At 56.2% G+C, this 10,000-nt stretch overlaps 1 non-coding gene across 1 annotated transcript; it reads left to right on the forward strand.

The window, feature by feature from the left end:
• Positions 1-1,972: 1,972 nt before the first annotated feature.
• LOC149265758 (5.8S ribosomal RNA) lies at positions 1,973-2,126 on the forward strand. Its single transcript, XR_016261308.1, has one exon. It is a non-coding gene; the product is annotated as a 5.8S ribosomal RNA (ribosomal RNA).
• The last annotated feature ends 7,874 nt before the right edge of the window (positions 2,127-10,000 follow it).

Here is a 10,000-nt window from a genome sequence, read left to right on the forward strand (position 1 = left end):
TGCTTGGTTGTTTGCTATGTTGTAGGGTTGGAAAGGGTGTTGTGATGAATGCATGTGGGAGGGTGTGAAGAGGTGGGACGCTTTTTTGATTGGGTGCCTTGTTTGATTTCTTTTTGGTTAGCGGACATCTTTCTCGGCGTGCTGTTGAGCTTCTCTCTTTTCTTGGGATCTTCGTTTCTTTGGTGTTGTTTTCTTCCCTTATTCCTTTTGCCCCTAGCCTTACGGAGGAGAGGTGGGATTGTTGTTGATTGGTGTTCGGGAAGGACGAAAAGCAGTACGAGTTCCCAGGGTGGCCACCCTAGTCCTTCTCGATCACCGTCCCCTGCAGTTCCCCCCTTTTTCCGAAGGCGCGGGGCTCGGGAAGCTTGTTCTCTGTTTGAGCCTCCCCTTGTGAGCCGGTAGCCACGTTTGATATCTCTTTCTTTCCTGTTTTTTTCTTCCCTTCTTGCTTTTGGCCCCTTAGCTTTACGAAGAAAAGGTGGGATTGTTGTGGATTGGTGTTCTGGAAGGACGAAAAGCAGTGTGAGTTCTGAGGGTGGCCACCCTAGTCCTTCTCGATCGGCGTCCCCTGCAGTTCCCCCCCTTTTTGCGAAGGCACGGGGGTGGGGAAGCTTGTTCCCTGTTTGAGCCTCCCCCTGTGAGCCGGTGGACGCGTTTGATATCTCTCTCTCTTTCTTTCATGTTGTTTTCTTCTCTTCTTTCGGCCCCTAGCTTTACGGAGAAAAGGTGGTATTGTTGTGGATTGGTGTTCAGGAAGGACGAAAAGCAGTGAGAGTTCCCAGGGTGGCCACCCTAGTCCTTCTCGATCGTCGTCCCCTGCAGTTCCCCCCTTTTTGCGAAGGCACGGGGTTGGGAAAGCTTGTTCTCTGTTTGAAGCCTCCTCCCCTTGTGAGCTGGTAGCCACAGTCGATATATCCCTTTCTCTCTTGTTGTTCTCTTCCCTTCTTCCTCGCGGCCCCTAGATTTACGGAGAAAAGGTGGGATTATTGTGGATTGGTGTTCAGGAAGGACGAAAAGCAGTGCAAGTTCTGAGGGTGGCCACCCTAGTCCTTCTTGATCGCCGTCCCCTACAGTTCCCCCCCTTTTTGCGAAGGCACGGGGGTGGGGAAGCTTGTTCCCTGTTTGAGCCTCCCCCTGTGAGCCGGTGGACGCGTTTGATATCTCTCTCTCTTTCTTTCATGTTGTTTTCTTCCCTTCTTTCGGCCCCTAGCTTTACGGAGAAAAGGTGGGATTGTTGTGGATTGGTGTTCGGGAAGGACGAAAAGCAGTGAGAGTTCCCAGGGTGGCCACCCTAGTCCTTCTCGATCGTCGTCCCCTGCAGTTACCCCCTTTTTGCGAAGGCACGGGGTTGGGGAAGCTTGTTCTCTGTTTGAAGCCTCCTCCCCTTGTGAGCCGGTAGCCACGGTCGATATATCCCTTTCTCTCTTGTTGTTCTCTTCCCTTCTTCCTCGCGGCCCCTAGCTTTACGGAGAAATGGTGGGATTGTTGTGGATTGGTGTTCCGGAAGGACGAAACGCAGTGCGAGCTCCCGGGGTGGCCACCCTCGTCCTTCTCGATCATCGTCCCCTTCAATTCCCCCCTTTTGCCGAAGGCACGGGGCTTGGGAGGTTTGTGCTTTGTTTGTGCTTTGTTTTCTACCATGTTCTCTTCCTTTCAGTCCCTAGCTCTACGGAGAAAAGGGGGAATTGTTGTGGGCTGGTGTCGGGGAAGGGCTAAAAGCAGCGCGAGCTCCTGGGGTGGCCACCCTAGTCCTTCTCGATCGTTGTCCCACACATTTCTCCCCTTTTTGCGAGGGCGTGGGGCTGGGGGGAGATTGTCCTCTGTTCGAGCCTCCCCCCGTAAGGGGGTTAGACACCTTTGTTTCTCTTTCTCTCGTGCGTTTTTCCTCCTTTTGCCCCTTGGCCTTACATTTGTTGTGGGGGGGTTGCCCCTATTCAGTTTCGTGGCCGATTGTTCGGTAGTACGTGGAAACGACTCTCGGCAACGGATATCTCGGCTCTTGTTACGATGAAGAACGTAGCGAAATGCGATACTTAGTGTGAATTGCAAAATCCCGTGAATCATCGAGTTTTTGAACGCAATTTGCGCCCGAGGCCTCGGTCGAGGGCACGTCTGTCTGGGCGTCGCATCCCATTCAAACGCGCTCCCTGCAATGTGCTAGGGAGCAGCAGAGCTGGTCGTCCGTGCCCCGTGCGGTGCGGTCGGCTGAAATACCTCAAGGGATGTTTCGTGGCGTGCGTCGGCAAGCGGTGATCTTGTCCCCTTGGATGGGCAGTCGGCGTTAGCCGATGCGGGCTTTGTGTGGCATCGCTTGAACTTGCTTTGCTCTCTCTTGTCCTCCCATGGGGTAGGGCAGATTTAGCTCCAACTTTGCGACCTTAGCTCAGGCGAGAACACCCGCTTAGTTTAAGCATATAATTAAGCGGAGGAAAAGAAACTTACAAGGATTCCCCTAGTAGCGGCGAGCGAACCGGGAATAGCCCAGCATAAAAATCGGGCGGCGGCGCCGCCTGAATTGTAGTCTGTAGAAGCGTCCTCAGCAGCGTACCTGGACCAAGTCCCTTGGAAGGGGGCGCCTGAGAGGGTCACAGCCCCGTCGGCCCGAGACCCTGCCGCATCACGAGGCGTTGTCAGCGAGTCGGGTTGTTTGGGAATGCAGCCCTAATTGGGTGGTAAATTCCGTCCAAGGCTAAATACGGGTGAGACCGATAGCGAACAAGTACCGCGAGGGAAAGATGAAAAGGACTTTGAAAAGAGAGTTAAAGAGTGCTTGAAATTGCCAGGAGGGAAGCGGATGGAGGCTGTCAATGCTTCTCGGTCGGATGTGGAACGGCTCAGGCTGGTACGCCGCTCGACTTGAGGTGCAAACCAACACGGGCTGCTGCATCGTCACAAGCGCGGTCAGATTACTGCCTGTCGGTTTGCCGCTGCGGTGGTCGAGGAACGAAGCGTGTGCCCTTGTGGTGGGCCATGTGCACCTGCGCGCTCGTGGTGTTGGTTGGCAGGCTTTCCATTCGACCCGTCTTGAAACACGGACCAAGGAGTCTAACATGTGTGTGAGTCGACGGGTTTGAAAACCTGCGAGGCGCAAGGAAGCTGACGGGCGAGATCCCCTCTCTGGGGGGGTGCATCATCGATCGACCTTGAGCTTATGTGAAGGGTTCGAGTGCGAGCACACCTGTTGGGACCCGAAAGATGGTGAACTATGCCTGAGCAGGGCGAAGCCATAGGAAACTCTGGTGGAGGCTCGTAGCGATACTGACGTGCAAATCGTTCGTCTGACTTGGGTATAGGGGCGAAAGACTAATCGAACCATCTAGTAGCTGGTTTCCTCTGAAGTTTCCCTCAGGATAGATGGAGCTCACGTGCGAGTTTTATCGGGTAAAGAAAATGATTAGAGGCATCGGGGGCGTAACGCCCTCGACCTATTCTCAAACTTTAAATAGGTAAGAGGGTGCAGCTGCTCCATTGAGCCGCGCCATGGAATCGAGAGCTCCAAGTGGGCGGGTTTTTTGAGGTCATTCGGGCGAGTCGTTTGAGGGCGCCCGGGTGAACTCTTTCGGGCGAGGGCCGTATCAGAAATGCTAAGTTGTGACCCGAGGTTGGCTTTGTGCACGTTCGTGCAGCTCGTTTGCCCAGCTCTCCCTTGTCGGTTCGTTTCGGTCGTTCGGGCGCCCATGAAAAATCGTTCGGGCGGCTCGTTTGAGGGCGCCCGTGTGAACTCGTTCGGGTGGGTCGTTTGAGGGCGGCCGTGTGAACTCGTTCGGGCGGGTCATTCGGTGGGTCGTTCGGGTGGGTCGTTTGAGGGCGCCCGTGTGAATTCGTTCGGGCGGGTCGTTCGAGTGGGTCGTTCCGGCGGATCGTTTGAGGGCGCCTGTGTGAACTCGTTCGGGCGGGTCGTCCCGAATAAAAAATGCTAAGTTGTGACCCGAGGTTGGCTTTGTGCATGCTCGTGCAGCTCGTTTGCCCGGCTCTCCCTTGTCGGTTTGTTTCGGTCGTTCGGGCGCCCATGAAAGATCGTTCAGGCGGGTCGTTTGAGGGTGCCCGTGTGAACTCGTTCGGGCGGGTCGTTCAGGTGGGTCGTTCGGGCGGGTCATTTAAGGGCGCCCGTTTCGGGCGAGGGCGCGCCCGGGCGAACGAGCCCGTATTAAAAATGCTAAGTTGTGACCCGAGGTTGGCTTTGTGCACATTCGTGCAGCTCGTTTGCCCGGCTCTCCCTTGTCACTTCGTTTGGGTCGTTCGAGCGGGTCGTTTGAGGGCGCCCGCGTGAACTCGTTCGGGCGGGTTGTTCGGGTGAGGGCGCGCTCGAGCGAACGAGCCCGTATCAAAAATGCTAAGTTGTGACCCGAGGTTGGCTTTGTGCACTCTCGTGCAGCTCGTTTGCCCGGCTCTCCCTTGTCGCTTCGTTTGGGTCGTTCGGGCGGGTCGTTTGAGGGAGCCCGCGTGAACTCTTTCGGGCGAGGGCGCGCCTGGGCGAACGAGCGCGTATCAAAAATGCTAATTTGTGACCCGAGGTTGGCTTTGTGCACGCTCGTGCAGCTCGTTTGCCTGGCTCTCCGTTGTCGCTTCGTTTCGGTCGTTCGGGCGGGTCGTTTGAGGGTGCCCGCGTGAACTCGTTCGGGCGGGTCGTTCGGGCGAGGGCACGCCTGGGCGAACGAGCCCGCATCAAAAATGCTAAGTTGTGACCCGAGGTTGGCTTTGTGCACACCCGTGCAGCTCGTTTGCCAGGCTCTCCCTTGTCGCCTCTTTTCGGTCGTTCGGGCGGGTCGTTTGAGGGCGCCCGCATGAACTCGTTCGGGCGGGTCGTTCGCGCGAGGGCGCGCCCGGGCGAACGAGCCCGTATAAAAAATGCTAAGTTGTGACCCGAGGTTGGCTTTGTGCATGCTCGTGCAGCTCATTTCCCCGGCTCTCCCTTGTCGCTTCGTTTCGTTCGTTCGGGCGGGTTGTTTGAGGGCGCCCGCCTAAACTCGTTCGGGCGGGTCGTTCGGGCGAGGGCGTGCCCGGGCGAAAGAGCCCGTATCAAAAATGCTAAGTTGTGACCCGAGGTTGGCTTTGTGCACGTTCATGCAGCTCGTTTGCCCGGCTCTCCCTTGTCGCTTCGTTTGGGTCGTTCGGGCGGGTCGTTTGAGGGCGCCCGCGTGAACTCGTTCAGGCGGGTTGTTCTGGCGAGGGCGCGCCCGGGCGAACGCGCCCGTATCAAAAATGCTAAGTTGTGACCCGAGGTTGGCTTTGTGAATGCTCGTGCAGCTCGTTTCCCGGCTCTCCCTTGTCGCTTCGTTTGGGTCATTCGGGCGGGTCGTTTGAGTGCGCCCGCGTGAACTCGTTCGGGCGGGTCGTTCCGGCGAGGGCGCGCCCGGGCGAACGCACCCGTATCAAAAATGCTAAGTTGTGACCCGAGGTTGGCTTTGTGAATGCTCATGCAGCTCGTTTGCCCGACTCTCCCTTGTCGCTTCGTTTCGGTCGTTCGGGCGGGTCGTTTGAGGCGTCCGCGTGAACTCGTTCGGGCGAGGGCACGCCCGGGCGAACGAGGCCGTATCAAAAATGCTAAGTTGTGACCCGAGGTTGGCTTTGTACACGCTCGTGCAGCTCGTTTTCCTGGCTCTCCCTTGTCGCTTCGTTTCGGTCGTTCGGGCGGGTCGTTTGAGGGCGCCCGCGTGAACTCGTTCGGACGGGTCGTTCAGGCGAGGGCGCGCCCGGGCGAACGAGCCCGTATCAAAAATGCTAAGTTGTGACCCGAGGTTGGCTTTGTGCACGCTCGTGTTGCTCTTTTGCCCTGCTCTCCCTTGTCGCTTCGTTTCGGTCGTTCGGGCGGGTCGTTTGAGGGCGCCCGTGTGAACTCGTTTGGGCGGGTCGTTCAGGCGAGGGTGCGCCGGGGCGAAAGGGCCCGTATCAAAAATGCTAAGTTGTGACCCGAGGTTGGCTTTGTGCACGTTCGTGCAGCTCGTTTGCCCGACTCTCCCTTGTCGCTTCGTTTGGGTCGTTCGGGCGAGTCGTTTGAGGGCGCCCGCGTGAACTCGTTCGGGCAGGTCATTCCGGCGAGGGCGCGCCCGGGCGAACGCGCCCGTATCAAAAATGCTAAGTTGTGACCCGAGGTTGGCTTTGTGAACGCTCGTGCAACTCGTTTTCCCGGCTCTCCCTTGTCGCTTCGTTTCAGTCGTTCGAGCGGGTCGTTTGAGGGCGCCTGCGTGAACTCGTTCGGGCGGGTCGTTCGGGCGAGGGCGCTCCCGGGCGAATGAGCCCGTATAAAAAATGCTAAGTTGTGACCCGAGGTTGGCTTTGTGCACGCTCGTGCAACTCGTTTCCCCGGCTCTCCCTTGTCGCTTCGTTTCGGTCGTTCGGGCGGGTCGTTTGAGGGCGCCCGCGTGAACTCGTTCGGGCGGGTCGTTCGTGCGAGGGCGCGCCCGGGCGAACGAGCCTGTATCAAAAATGCTAAGTTGTGACCCGAGGTTGGCTTTGTGCACGCTCGTGCAGCTCGTTTTCCCGGCTCTCCCTTGTCGCTTCGTTTCGGTCGTTCGGGCGGGTCGTTTGAGGGCGCCCGCGTGAACGCGTTCGGGCGGGTCGTTCGGGCGAGGGCGCGCCCGGCCGAACGAGCCCGTATCAAAAATGCTAAGTTGTGACCCTAGGTTGGCTTTGTGCACGCTCGTGCAGCTCATTTGATCGGCTCTCCCTTTTGGCTTCGTTTCGGTCGTTCGGGCGCCCATGCAAATTCGTTCGGGCGAGGGTGCGCACGGGCCAACGAGCCCGTATCAAAAATGCTAAGTTGTGACCCGAGGTTGGCTTTGTGCATGTTCTTGCTGCTCCTTTGCATAGCTCTCCCTTGCTGCTTCGTTTCGGTCATGCGGGGGCTCATTCAAACTCCAGATGATTCGAGCGACAAGTTTTCTTTCCGTGTGAAAGGTGGGTTGGTAATTGAGTTGAGTTTTCATGTTTGCCTGAACAATGGCCTTGGGTCGTTTGTAGGGCGGCCGATTTTCATCTTCTCTCCATCCCCACTCGGTAGCGCATGAGCGGTAATGTTTGCCAGGCTCGGCCTGGGAGGCATATGTGAACAATTCCCGTTCCGCTCTCCAAGTTCTTGGAGCTGTATGGGCTATTGTGGTGTGGCTCCCTGGATCGTCTTGGTCCCCGTGTGCCCCCCCTTCAGATGATACCAGCGACAGGTTTCCTTTCCGTGTGAAAGGTGGGTTGGTAATTGAGTTGTGTTTTCGCTTTTGCCTGAACGATGGCCTTGGGTCATTTGTAGGGCGGGCGATTTTCATCTTCTCTCCATCCCCACTCGGTAGCACATAAGCGGTAATGTTGGCCAGGCTCGGCCTGGGAGGCATATGTGAACAATTCCCCTTCCGCTCTCCAAGTTGTTGGAGCTGTATGGGCTTTTGTTGTGTGGCTCCCTAGCTCGTCTTGGTCCCCGGGTGCCCCTTCAGATGATACCAGCGACAGGTTTCCTTTCCGTGTGAAAGGTGGGTTGGTAATTGAGTTGTGTTTTCGTGTTTGCCTGAACGATGGCCTTGGGTCGTTTGTAGGGCGGGCGATTTTCATCTTCTCTCCATCCCCACTTGGTAGCGCATGAGTGGTAATGTTGGCCAGGCTCGGCCTGGGAGGCATATGTGAACAATTCCCCTTCCGCTCTCCAAGTTCTTGGAGCTGTATGGGCTGTTGTGGTGTGGCTCCCTGGCTCGTCTTGGTCCCTGCGTGCCCCTTCAGATGATACCAGCGACAGGTTTCCTTTTCGTGTGAAAGGTGGGTTGGTAATTGAGTTGTGTTTTCGCGTTTGCCTGAACGATGGCCTTGGGTCGTTTGTAGGGCGGGCGATTTTCATCTTCTCTCCATCCCCACTCGGTAGCGCATGAGCGGTAATGTTGGCAAGGCTTGGCCTGGGAGGCATATGTGAACAATTCCCCTTCCGCTCTCCAAGTTCTTGGAGCTGTATGGGCTGTTGTTGTGTGGCTCCCTGGCTCGTCTTGGTCCCCGCGTGCCCCTTCAGATGATACCAGCGACAGGTTTCCTTTCCGTGTGAAAGGTGGGTTGGTAATTGAGTTGTGTTTTTGCGTTTGCCTGAACGATGGCCTTGGGTCATTTGTAGGGCGGGCGATTTTCATCTTCTCTCCATCCCCACTCGGTAGCGCATGAGCGGTAATGTTGGCCAGGCTCGGCCTGGGAGGCATATGTGAACAATTCCCCTTCCGCTCTCCAAGTTCTTGGAGCTGTATGGGCTGTTGTGGTGTGGCTCCCTGGCTCGTCCTGGTCCCCGCGTGCCCCTCCAGATGATACCAGCGACAGGTTTTATTTCCGTGTGAAAGGTGGGTTGGTGATTGAGTTGTATTTTCGGGTTTTCCTGAACGATGGCCTTGGGTCGTTTGTAGGGCGGGCGATTTTTTCTTCTATCCATCCCCACTCGGTAGCGCATGAGCGGTAATGTTGGCCAGGCTCGGCCTGGGAGGCATATGTGAACAATTCCCCTTCCACTCTCCAAGTTCTTGGTGCATTATGGGCTTTTGTGGTGTGGCTCCCTGGCTCGTCCTGGTCCCCTCGTGCCCCTCCAGATGATACCAGCGGTAGGTTTCCTTTCCGTGTGAAAGGTGGGTTGGTGATCGATTTGTGTTTTCGGGTTTTCCTGAACGATGGCCTTGGGTCATTTGAAGGGCGGTCGGTTTTTTTCTTCACTCCATCCCCGCTCGGTAGCACATGAGCGGTAATGTGGGCCATGCTCATCGGCGTCCCTCTTTCCCATCCCAACGATGTGAATGTTGAAAGTTTTCTCGGCGCTCCTTTGAGCCTTCGTCATTGCGGGTCCGAGATGGAAGCCCCAAAACTCCGTCGTTGCCTATGTCGCTATCGTGCCCGTCGGTTGTTGCGAATAGAGAATTTTGATTGGGCTGGGCAGCCATTTGTGGCTCCATTGAAATTGGCTCCTCGCTATATTTTTCACCTCCTCCCTATTTGGTGTGGAGGGTTTTGCTTTTCGTGTGAAAGGTGGGTTGGTTACTGATTGGTTTTTCGGGTTTGCCTCAAGAATGGCCTTGGGTCGTTTGTAGGGTGTCCGATTTTCATCTTCTCTCCATGCCCACTCGGTAGCGCATGAGCGGTAATGTTGGCCATGCTTGTCCTAGGAGGCATATGTGATCAATTCCCCTTCTGCTCCAAGTTTTGGGAGTTGTATGGGTTGTTGTGGTGTGGCTCCTTGTGATGGCTAGCCTCTTCATTGTTCGGCTGTTTATGGTGCCGGTGTCTTGTGCTTGTACTCTTTCCGTGTTGGCATTGTCGGTTGAGATGCATACATTTAAGAGGGACGTGGAAGGGTTTTGGTTGTAAACCACCTACCCTCCCTCTTTCTTGCTTTTTCCATCGGGCGATGTGAGGCGCTGTTCTCCTTGTTGTAAAGTCAAGGGTTGGCATTCCTTTCAAAGTGCACATCGTTCGTGGTTGCGTTGGCTTTGAGGTTTTGATAGATGTGTTGGCCCATATGTTTGATCAGGGGTCGGCTTTTCCCTTGCATCTTGCGTGCGTGGCAGGCTTTTGCGGTTGGAAATGTTAAGTCACAGTGTTTATGGGCATTTGTTGTTTCAATTGTGTATGGGCTTGTTGTCCAATGGGGAGGAGGCTTGCTACTATAGTCATCGATGGTGGGGGCTATTTGGAAGAAGGATTTCGAGGTGGAACGCTTCGACCTCCCTCCTTTGCGTGGAGGTGGCCGTAGGGGAAAATTATTCATCGTCGGGTCGGTAAAGCTGTGGGAAATCCCCTAGGTTGCCTGTGCGTGGGGTGCGTGGGGTGCGGGGCTGCCCGATCCCTCCTCCTGTTCGGATATGTGTCCTTGTATTGTCTAGCGACCCTCTTGATTTGCATTTGCCTACTTCCTTTGCCTTCGCATCGTGGTTTGCCGCAGCGGTCAAGTGATCGAGATTCGCCCCCTGCTGCGCTTGTGGGTGCCTAGGTGGCCTCGGTGCGTGGCGTGGGGGGTCGGGGGGCATTTCTAAGAGAGAGGTTGTGGGCTCGGTTG

This window comes from Pinus tabuliformis, chromosome 6 (genome assembly GCF_031772625.1).
Source record: "Pinus tabuliformis cultivar Carrire ecotype Pingquan chromosome 6, CPIR1, whole genome shotgun sequence".
NCBI classification, from domain to species: domain Eukaryota; kingdom Viridiplantae; phylum Streptophyta; class Pinopsida; order Pinales; family Pinaceae; genus Pinus; species Pinus tabuliformis.